Consider the following 12523-nt stretch of genomic DNA (forward strand, 5'->3'; position numbering starts at 1 on the left):
CAGTAGTGGCAGTGGCAGTGGCATCTAGCAGCTAGGGTCTTCTCTTTTTTTTTTCTATTTAGTAATTTGGACTGCTAGGGTTAGGTTTTGGATTGGTTTGGATTGAGTTTGTTGGGTTTTGGGTTTGTTTGTAAAATGGACTGTTTGTTGGGCTTGGGCAAATTGGGCTTATTACAGCTGCCCCTCTTTGCTCATTATCGTGTAACGAGAGCAAAGCAAAGACTTTTAAGAAATACCAATTTTGCCCGGTCTCGTCGAGTCCCGATTTCTCTGGTTTTCCTATTTTCTAAGTAGCTTCATTCCAGTCCACTGTATCTTGTTGCTTTGATTTACTCCACCGCCAATTCAGATAAATAAGACCTGTAGTTTCAATCTACTCCGCTGCAACTTCAGGGACATAAGATTTGTGGTTTTTAGTCGGCTCTGCTACAATTTCAGGGAGATAAGACTTGCTATGGTAGATTTAATCCGACCTACTGCAACTTTAGAGGTATAGGATTCATCATTTTAATTCGCTTCACTGTAATTTTAGGGAGATAGGATTAGTAGCTTCAATCTGCTCTACTGTAACTTTAGAGGTATAAGATTGACATCTTCAACCTGCTCTACTGCAACTTCAGGGAGATAAGGTTTATAGCTTTAATCTGCTCTACTGCAACTTCAGAGAGATAAGATTTGTAGCTTTAATCTGCTTCACTGCAACTTCAGGGAGATAAGATCTGTGGCTTTAATCTGCTCCACTGCAACTTCAGAGAGATAATGTTTTTTTAACCTGCTTCTCTGCAAATTCAAGGAAATAGAATTAGTAGCTTTAATCTGCTCCACTGCAACTTTAGGGAGATAAGATTGGTATTTTCAGTATGCTCCACTGCAACTTCAGGGAGATAAGACTTGTAATTTTCGATCTACTCCACTACAACTTCAGGGAGATAAGACTCGTAATTTCAACCTGCTCTACTGCAACTTCAGATAGATAAGTTTTATAGCTTTAATCTGCTCTACTGCAACTTTAGAGAGATAAGATTTGCTATCTTTGATCTACTCCATTGCAACTTCAGGGAGATAAGATCTATGGCTTTAATTTGCTCCACTATAACTTCAGAGAGATAAGATTTGCCATAATGACTTCAATTTGTCCCACTACGACTTTAGAGGTATAGGATTTATGGATTCACCGATCCTGTTACACTGTCCTCTGGGGAGCATGACCTGTAGAATCGATTTCATGGACCTATGTGTATGCCAAATGATTAGGATGTCATGATTAGAATAAATCAAATGCTCCTAACTAGATGTGCATGAATGATATATACATGAATACAACATGTCATTTTACGAGAATGATCCCCTTTTTAATGCTTAGGTTGTTATCGCTTGTTGCTCATCGAGGTTTTGTCACTAATATGTTACCAAGCATTCTTGTTCAGCTAGTATATCTGACAAAAAATCCGAAGAAATAGTCACAATTTAGACTATTCTTTCTGAAATGTTTCCAATTCTTAGGTTTGGTTAGTTCTAACTAGTGGTCCTATTTCAAGTTCCTGTACTATTTAGAAGCTTTTCAAAGCAATATGAAAAACTCCTTTTATGTGAATATTATGAGTCCATTACTCGTTAGTTCAATAAGAAATGCTTGAAAAAGATTGTAACAATGGACAAGATTGAAATTTATCGGAAGCAAAGCTCAAAATGAATGAGATTAATTAAAATAGCAAATTTTGCTAAAAATACAAAGCGAATAAGATGAAAGTCAGTGCCTCAGATATCGCAGCACGAGTTTCTCTGCACAAACTTCTTGAGGATCGTTTTGAGCTCAATTATATGTTTAGGAGATCCAAAGTACTTTGTTGATGTCCCAAGATGTAAAGTTTCTCCTTAATGTTATTTCTGAGAGGACAAGACTACCATATGCCCTATCTTCGATCAAAATTTGAGTTGCCATTTTCTGGGTTTTCAACTCAAAACCCCTTTGGTCTTAAGGTGCCTTTTGTGGGTTTTCACCTTGGCCTCTCCTTTTTTTTTAGGTGAAGTATTTCTTGACTGAATCTGAATTCACTGGATTAGGCAAAGTCTTGCCATCTATTTCAGTTAATATCAATGCTCCTTTAGAAAAAAAAGGCCTTCTTTACCACAAAAGGTCCTTCCTAGTTTGGCATCCATTTTCCTCTAAAGTTCTTTTGTATGGGAAAGATCTTCTTTAATACCAAGTTTCCCTCATGGAAGTCTCTAGAGCAAACCTTTTTATGTTTTTGGTACATTTGACTATGCCAGAAAGCTTTCAACCTTTTCTCTTCAATCAAATTTAACTGATCATATCGGGATTGGATCCATTCTACTTCATCCAACTTCAGCTCTGACAAGACTTGAAGGGAAGAAATCTCAACTTCAATAGGTAAAACCTCCTCTATTCTATAAACCAAAGAGAAAGGAGTTGCCCTGGTAGAGGTCCTAACTGACGTTCGATAAGCATAGAGGGCAAATGGTAACTTTTCATGCCAATCTTTATAAGTCTCAGTCATTATCTTCTCAATGTTTTTATTGGCTGCCTTGACTGCACCGTTCATTTTTTAGCGATAGGTGACTAGTTGTAGTGTCCGATCTTGAACTGACTGCAGACTTTCGATATCGTGCTGTTGTTCAAATTCAATGCATTGTCAGATATGATCCTTTCTGGCATTCCATATCGATATATGATTTCCTTTTTCAGAAATTTACTGACTACCGACTTTGTAACATTGGCATATGAAGTGGCTTCTACCCATTTGGTGAAGTAGTCAATAACCACAAAGATGAATCGATGCCCATTTGAAGCTTTTGGCAAGATCGGCTCGATGACATGCATGCCCTACATAGAGAAAGGCCATGGAGAAGTCATAACATGCAGAGGTGAAGGAGGAATATGAATTTTATCTCCATAAATTTGGAACTTATGGCATTTCTTGGCATAATTGATGCAGTCTCCTTCCATGGTGGACTAATAATACCCAAACATGATTTGCCTGATCATTGTAAAACCATTAGTATGTGTTTCGCAGACGCCCTCATGGACTTCTTCCAAGATTTTCTTGGCCTCGACAGCGTCTACACATCTTAGTACCTGATCCTTTCTCCTTTTATATAGGATCTCCCCATTTAAGACATAGTCACTTGCTAGTCTTCTTAGTGTCCTTTTGTCATTCTATGTTGTTTGGTCAGGGTATTCACGATTCTTCACGTATCGTAATATATCGAGGAACCAATAGTGGTCATCATTTTCTTCTTCTTCTTCGATGTTATAACAATGAGCCAGAGCCTCAAAAATACTCATCTGGATTGGTTTCACATCCTCTTATTTGTTTACTTTGATCATGGAAGCCAAAGTAGCCAAGGTATCAGCCATCTGATTTTTGTCTCGTGAAAAGTAGTAGAAGGTGATGTCATTAAACTCTTCAATTAGCTCCAGAACCAGCCTTCGATAATTGATCAACTTGGGGTCTTTCATCTCCCATTCACTTTTAAGTTGATAGACCACTAACATAGAATCTCTATAGATCTCCAACATTTTGATCTTACATTCTATGGTGGCACAAATTCCCATGATACATGCTTCGTATTCGGCCATATTGTTTGTGCAATCAAAATCCAATTTACTAGTGAAGGGATAATGATCTCCGTTTAGGGATACCAAGACTGCCCCGATTTCGTTACTTACAGCGTTGGATGCTCCGTCGAAGTTTAGCTTCCAAGGATGACCTTTTTGAGAGTCTTCTTCAGTGGTTGCCACGTACATTAGATATTCATTCGAGAAATCAAATTTCAAAAACTCGTAGTCTTCTAGAGCTCTACTGGCTAGAAAATCTGCTATTGCACTCCATTTTACAGCTTTCTGGTTCACATAGACTATATCAAATTCAGAAAGCAGAATTTTCCATCGAGCCATCATTTCATTCAAAGCAGTTGACTCCATCATGTACTTTAGAGGGTCTAGTTCCGATATGAGCCAAGTTTTGTGGTACAACATGTACTGTCTCAGTCTTCGAGTTATCCAAATTAAGGTACAACATTCAGACTGAGGTAGTATATCGCCCTTTCTTTCCTTCTTGACTCATTGTGTTGGCCAAGCACACATCCCATAGGATTCTCAAATACTGCCAAATACAGTATCAGTGGCTTATCTGGACTAGGTGGTGTCAGCACTGGGGCATTGGACAAGTATTGTTCAACTTTGTCAAAATTTTTTTGGCATTCGTCATCCCATACACCTCGATTGTGTTTCTTGAGAAGACGAAATATGGGGTCACATTTCTCGGTCAGTTGCAAAATGAACCGAGCAATGTAATTTAGTCTTTCTAGGAAACCTTGGACTACTTTTTGAATGTGTGGCGGAGACAACTCCTGTATAGCCTTGACTTTATCTGGGTCAATCTTAATCCCCTTTTCGCTGACTACAAATCCTAGTAGTTTCCCTGACCTGGCCCCTAAGGTACATTTTGTTGGATTGAGCTTTAGATGGAATTTCCTCAACCTCAAGAATAATTTCCTCAAGACTTACACATGCTCCTCTTCTGTTCGGGGTTTGGCAATCATGTCATCGACATAAACTTCAATTCTTTATGCATCATATCATGGAATAAGGTTACCATGGCTATTTGATATGTTGCTCCCACGTTTTTCAGTCCAAATGGCATCACCTTATAGCAAAATATTCCCCACATGGTTACAAATGTGGTCTTGTCAATGTCTTCAGGATGCATCTTTATCTGGTTGTATCTTGGGAAGGCATCCATGAAGGAGAATAATTAGTAACCTATCGTGTAGTCCACTAAGGTGTCAATATGGGGCAATGGGAAATTGTCCATCGAACTGGCTTTGTTCAGGTCCTTGTAGTCTACGCACATTGGTACTTTCCCATGTTTTTTTAGGGATGGGGATGATATTGGCTACCCATTCTGAGTATTTAACCACTTTAGGAAACCAGCGTCGAATTGCTTCTTGACTTCTTCTTTTATTTTTATCACAACATTGATACGTGATATTCGCGACAGGTTTTAAAGATTTATAATTAATCGTTCTTGAAACTAACTATTATCACGATGAAGGAAAGTGTACCTATCGAATAGTAGTATAGCTTTAGCAAGACCGGATTGTCGAACCCAAAGGAACCACGAGTACTAGTAATTACTTTCTTTTTGTTATCTAGCCTAAAAATTAAAGGATTTGTTTATCTAAACTACTTGACTAAACTAAGGGTGCACAGAGAGAAAATTGGGAAAAAGCTTTTGGGAAAACTCAATTGATTAAGACAATACCCAAGAAAAAATCCACCTAGACTTCACTTGTTATTTGACTATGAATCAGACGATTTATTCATTTGACTTGATCCGTAGAAATCCCTAAGTTATATTATTATCTCTCTCAAGACTAATAACGTCTAACCCAAGGTTGATTAATTGAAATATCTTTCTAATTAACGCCTTAGTGTTGTATTAACTCGATCTATGGATCCCTTTATTAGGTTTCACCCTAATCCAGAGAAATCTTATCACCCTATCTCTAGGTGTGCAATCAACTCCGCTTAATTACGAAAAATTTACTCTTAGACAAGGTCTTTTCCTCCTCTGAATAAGAGCATTAACTTGAATCAATATCCTGGAATATTAAAACAAGAATTAATAACACATAATTAAGAACAAGTCAAATATTTATCATACAATTCAGATAATAATAACAAGATCTGTCTTAAGTTTCATTCCCCTTAGGTATTTAGGGGGGTTTAGTTCATACTTATGAAAGAAAACATCTCAAACGAATAAAGATAACAAAACACAAAGAAAACCCAAAACCCCTGAATGGAAATTGAAGGGAGATCTTTAGTCTTGACGACGAATCCGGCTTCTGAGATGGATCAATCGGCTTCCTTTGAGTAATTCCTTGCCTTCTACTCCGTGTGTGTGTTCTTAGTGCCTCCTCAGGTGTTTAAATAGGCTTTAAAATTCTTAAGAGCCCTCAAAAGTTTCCTTTTCCGAATAGGACTATACTTTGGCTCGGCAGGGACACGCCCGTGTGACACGCCCGCGTGTGATTACTCTAGGCCGTGGTCAAGGCTGTTGAATAGGCACGGGTGTGTAGTCAACCCGTGTAAGTCGTGCTTCAATCCTCCCAAATGGGCACGACCATGTGACACGCCGGTGTGAGGAAGTCTAGGCCGTGTTGATTTTTTACGTGGGTCCATTTTCTCCGTCTTCAGCCCGTTTCTCACTCTTTTTACTCTCCTATGCTCACCTAAGTATAAAACATGAAATTTAAGAATTAGGAGCATCGAATTCACCAAATCTAAGGAGAAATCATCTATAAATGTGCTAAGCATGGGATGAAAATATGTATAAATTACAGTTTATCAAATACCCCCACACTTAAGCGTTTACTTGTCCTCAAGCAAAATCCTCAACTCACAATCAAAATAAATTCTTCTCAATTTATAATCCCTGTCAATAATATCTCGAAATAATCTATAAGTATTCATACATTGACAATTCAACTAAAAGTACACCAAAGTTTCAAACATTCCATGTTGATCATTTTATCACGAAAACATAGATGTCTCCCCTTATCTAAGTGATTACCTTTGATCAAAATATCATAGAATTTAACATCCTTACTAAAGATTCACTCAAATCACTCAAGGTGTTTAAGGACATCAAATAAAGCATTCATTAGTCAATATTGAAAGTTATTACCATAGGCTTGCTTGAAAATCAAATCTCTACCACTATATATTGAGATGATACATCAATCAAAAAGGTCTTTAGAGGGTTGTAATGTGGCTTTGGTTAAGAGGTGTGGTCACAAGCTGAAAGAAAAGGTTAAAATCGAGATTGAATTGAAAAATTACCTAGCTAGAAAAATAACTAGTCGTCAGTTGAATACAAGTGAGTTTTCTCTCAGAATATGGAATTAACACTCAAGCTCAAAGACGACGAATTACTACTAATATGTATGTAAGGATTTTTTTTTAAATTAAGAACAAGTCAAATAACATAGAACTTAATTATTGCAACGAAGAATAAAATATAGCTAAGCAATGAGTTCAAATCAAATCTCGACAAAAATAGGGATCAAATTAGGGGATTTCAACAATAATGGGTTATGGGTTAATATTGAGGGTAAATCAATTAATGGCTTGTTTGGCTCAAAGGCGATCACTAAGGGTTAATTATGAAGGTAAGCTTTTGTGGAGTGAGTGGGTTAAACCTAAGTTCCTTTATCATCTTGACATATCAAATCACATGGTGTGGTCTTAATATGCATAATCAAGCAAGTTCTAGAATAACAAATCAATACTGACGCACTTATAATAAAAGTGAGCTTGGTTGAAATAAAATATGCTCTAAAGGCTCAAGATCTCACAAAAATTATGGCTTTTTGATGTTTAAACTTGTGAATTTCAACTCAAGATAATACCTAAACTTAGGGAAGCAACCTAAAAGTTTTTAATTCTTCAAAAATTAACTTAGCATGCTTGATTCCCTAATGTCTTAAAGTTTAAACAATCAATGCATAAATGCCTATGTTTTAATTCAAGACATATCAATAAAAATCATAAATTAAATAAAATTCATTCTAATAGTGATATGAGTGATTTACGTGAGAATAAGACAAAATTTAGAGATTTCTAATGATGATATAAAAGATCCCCCCCCACACTTAAGATGTACATTCCCCTTAATGTACAAAGATGGATATATTGAAAAAATATAGATATATAATCATAAGATAGGGAGAGAGGTGACACTTCTAAAATGATGAATGAACTCATTGAATTGGAGTTATGGAGAATAATCGGCCAAGGTAATGATGAGAGTGGAGGAGGATACTCCGGTGGTGGTAGAGGTTCATTAGTCCATAAGTCCTGCGCCAAAAGAATATTATATCTGGTAGTAGCTATGGTCTTGGTTGAGTAGGACATGGCAGTCTTGGAGAACCTTTTCCAGTGGAGTTTTTAGTTCCTATTTGATGATGAGCTTTGGAGCTCTTTATGACTGTGATAAAATCAGGAACTCTTTAGGAAATATAAGGAAGCATAATTACTTGTAATGAAATAGCCAAAAATAAAAATTGTAAAAACTAAAATTAAACTAATATTAAAGGAAAATGAAATAAAAAGTACTTAAAGAATATAAATAAAGATAAAAGTGAAAATAGAAATAATAAATAAAAAAATTTTAAACATCGTCATCGCCAAATGGTTCGTGAGGTGGTGGTGACGATAAGATGTGAATGTGCTGACAAATCTGATAAAGAGTAGCATCAATGTGATCAAAACGCTGAAAACACTGCTGCTCAAATCGAGTAAGGCGCTTAGAGATGTTAGAGTATGAAGCTGCCGAATGAATTGGACGATAGATGGGTGGTAGCTGAGATGGTGGGTCCTCATGACGTGGAGGGACATCATCAGTAATATCCTCTGGGTACTTCTCCTCGGTGGACTGGATGAGGCGATACTGAGGAGGGTAAGTGCCACGTTGTTTCTCGATCATCCTCATATGTAGCATGCTCGAGATACCCTGTGGGGACATCTGGCCAATGAGAGTGAGGGAGGATGATTGTGCCGCTGTGTTGAGGAGCCTGAAGTGCCAAGCCAATCGAGTCACATAGGGCCCGATAGAGATGACTCTCTCCTGTGTTGAGGGCAATGAAGTAGGCAAGGTCGAAGACGTGCCCTTTCTCCATGCTCCACAAGAAATAGGCGTCATGAGTGTTGACGACGCCTGTGCTCTCTTTCCGTCCTATCAGAGTGTGGGCCAAGATAGCGTGTAGGCATCGCAGGGATGGGGCGAGGGTCGATGCCTTAGAGCAGCTAGGACCATAGGTGGCTGAGGTAGGGACGAGGTCTTTCCAGCACTTTGAGGGGGAGTAGTGGAAGCGGCGATGGAGGGTGTCAAGTTCATTTTCGTCTATAAACTCCTCCGTATACAGCCCAAGTGCTTCCAAACTCCAGTATGCTCAACTGGCGTACTAGACCACCAAGGCAGAACTGGACCGTTCCAGGATCATCGAAGTTTGTCATGATGAATTGAAGATGGAAGGTCAAGCAGAGTTCCATTGTGAGCTCGAGGTATGTCTGCTCGATGATCTCAAAGAAAAGCTCCTACGGTTCAGTCGTCAGGAGGGCTTAGACCGCGTCAGCCATCCGAATTTGTTCAAGTGTGGCCCAGTCAATGCAGTGGCCCACACCTAGGGGTCGGGCCCGTAATATCTGAAATAGTCCTTCCTGGAGTCTCAAGGGGAACTGGAGGAAAGGCTGACGGATCTCAGCGGTAAGACCCAAGGAGGATGTTGCTCCTTTCCTTTTCTTCGAAGTGGGGACAGCGGTCTTCTTGCCACGTGAGGTTGACATAGTATACCTGCAATGGTGAATCGAAATAAAAATAAAATTACTCCCCAATAATAGTATGAAAAAATATGCATGGTAAAACTAATAGAGATATTTCCTAGAAGTCAAGTACGAAAGAACAATTATGCTAAAAAAATAAACCCAATCAGATAAATTATGTCATTACTGATCGTATGATTCGTAACAAGTAATAAATATTTATAATAAAGATCAAACCCAGACTAACTATTATCACGACGAAAAGGCAAGCGTACTTATCGAACAATAGTATAGTAACGGCAAGACCGAGATATCGTACCCAAGGGAACTAAAAGTACTAGTAATAACTATCTTTTTATTATCTAACCTAGAAATAAAAGGGTTTGTTTATTAAACTAATTATCTAAACTAATTAACTAATTTAATTAAAGCAAAGGGAAAGTTTGGAAAAAGACTTGAAGAAAAACAATTGATAAAGACGACACCCAAGGAGGAATCCACCTAGAGTTCACTTGTTATCTGACTCTGAACCGGACGATTTATTCACTTGACTTGATCCGTGAGACTCCCTAACCTATGTTATTATTCCTTTCGAGACTAATAACGTCTAACCCTCAGTTGAATTAATCAAAATTTCTTTCTTAATTAAAACCCCTAGGGAAGTAATAAATCACTCTATGGACTCCCATATTAGGTTTCACGCTAATTTGGCAAAATCTCGTAACCCTATTTCTAGGCGTTCGATCAACTCCGCTTAATTAGGCCAAATCTACTCTTAGGCAGGGTCTATTCCTCCTTTGCATAAGCACATCAAATCATGAATTAATACCAGAATATTAACTCAAGCATTAAGAACACATAATTAAGAACAAATCAAGTATTTATCATACAGTTCAGATAATAATAACAAGATCCCCCTTAGGTATCTAAGAGGTTTAGTTCATAATAAAATATGAGTACATCTCAAAAGTATGAAAATAACAAAACATAAAGAAAACTCTAAAACCCTTGAAAGAATTTTGAGAGAGATCTTCAATCTTGGAGTAGCTCCGGCTTTTGAGATGGATTGACTGGCTTTCTTCAAGTAATTCTTGGCGCATGGTTCTGTATTCCAGAAAAGTTTTGAAAAGAGCGGCCTCCTTCTAGGTCACACTTAGGGTGTTTTTATAGGCTTTGGATTGGCTTTCTTTCTCCCTACGTACCCTTTTCCGTGTAAAATACAACTCTTTGAAAAAAGGGACATGCCCGTGTGCCATGACCGTATGACGTGATTACCAGGTCGTGTTCGATCCGTTGAATTGCACACGACCGTGTGGGCTCAATGGCCAAGCCGTGTGAATCGTGAAAACCTTAGGCCGTGTCATCTTCTCGATTTGGTCCGTTTTGTCCCTTTTTAGCTCGTTTTTGGCTCCTTTCGACTCTTGGTGCTCTCATGAGTACAAAACATGAAATAACCGGATTAAGAGCACCAAAATCCACAAATCTAGTAATAAACATCCATAAATATGCTAAGTATTTGGGGTATAGATATGTAGTATTTGGTGTTTATCAATTACTATGAAAAGGGCTACAAGATTAATGCTAATAGAAATATCTAGTGAATGAATGTATGTAGGTAAGCATGAAATCTATGGAAACAAGAAGAATGGATGAATGCAGCAAAATGTATTGACTAACATGACAAATTTCTATCATGATAACTATGATTATTTGCTCAAAATAAAACAAAATATCATGAAATAAGTAAAAGAATGAAGAAAATAGAGGGAAAAATGAACAAACGCAAGAGGGAGGAGTTTTGGATCGTTGAAAGTGGTGTTGTAGTCGGCGCACGGGCGTGGCAGGTAGGGCGTGTGAAGTTGCAGCGACTAGGGCTAGGGATTTTGGGGAAGGGGATGATGAATAGTGAGGGGTTTATATAGATTTTAGGGCACACGGCCGTGGGGCACGACTGTGTCCTATTTCAACTGCTTCTCTCACGTTTGTGTTCCAATACGCATGCCCGTGTTGTTTTATCAGTCTTCGGCAAGGTAGTGGGAACCACGGTTTTTAGACACGGGCGTGTCGCACGCCCGTGTTGGTTTGACAGACTCACCCACGGCCATGTCGCACGGCCGTGGCCACTTATCGCATCCCGTGTTAAGGAAAAATTTTGCCCTGTTTTCACACGGCTGTATTGCACGACTGTATCTCCTCCCGTGGTGTGAGCACGGCATAAGGCACGCCCGTGTGCCCGATCGTGTGGATTAGAAAACTTGTGTTTCAATGACTTAGTTAGTGATTAGATGTTAACATTAAAATTTTAAAGAGGTTAACATCGTTAGTGCTCGAGTTGCCTCCCGGGAAGCACTTATTTATAGTCTAAGCTCGACTTACCTTTCTGGTGCATGGTCATGGGGGTGTGAGGAGTTTACACTCCTCATCCCTACTATCAATTTTATTAACATAATGTTTAAGACGAGTATTGTTTACCTTAAAAGTGCCGAATTTGGGATAAATTACCTCGACTGTACCATATGGGAAAATACTGAGTACCGTAAGAGGGATTACTCCGTTAGGTTCAAAAGTGGCAATACGAGGGTCTGCTGCATCTAGTAGTACTTTTATCTTCAACCATAAGTTGATTTGGTGCGACATTGAGCTCGTCATGGCATGGTTTTGGTTTATCGTGTATCCTCGGTTTATGTGTTTTCCATTCATCTAGTTTCTCGATTTGTAGCCTTCTTTCTTCATAGATAGGTCCATTGTTGTTGCTTGAACATGGCTCATGTAAGTTATTCTAACTTATTTCCTGCAAAGTAGGTTGCACAACATGGTCAGTTTTAGTAGAATGATTTATACAACCACCTTCAATTTTTGATGTGTTACTCGTATTACGAGCTTGAAGGGTGATTGTTTCGTCTTCCACACGAAGTGTGAGTTCACCTGTGCCAACATCAATTATTGTTTTAGCGGTTGCTAAAAAGGGCCTCCCTAAAATTAAAGGAACGTTACTGTTCTCCTCTATGTCTAGAACAACGAAATCAACTGGGAACTTAAATTTTTCAATTTTAACGAGTACATCTTCAATAATCCCCCTAGGAAATCTGATTGTTTTATCTTCTAATTTAATACGCATGCTAGTTTGTTTGGGTTTCCTAAGACCTAGTTGCTTAAACATTTTGTAAGGCA

This window comes from Gossypium hirsutum, chromosome A03, assembly GCF_007990345.1.
Source record: "Gossypium hirsutum isolate 1008001.06 chromosome A03, Gossypium_hirsutum_v2.1, whole genome shotgun sequence".
NCBI classification, from domain to species: Eukaryota; Viridiplantae; Streptophyta; class Magnoliopsida; order Malvales; family Malvaceae; genus Gossypium; species Gossypium hirsutum.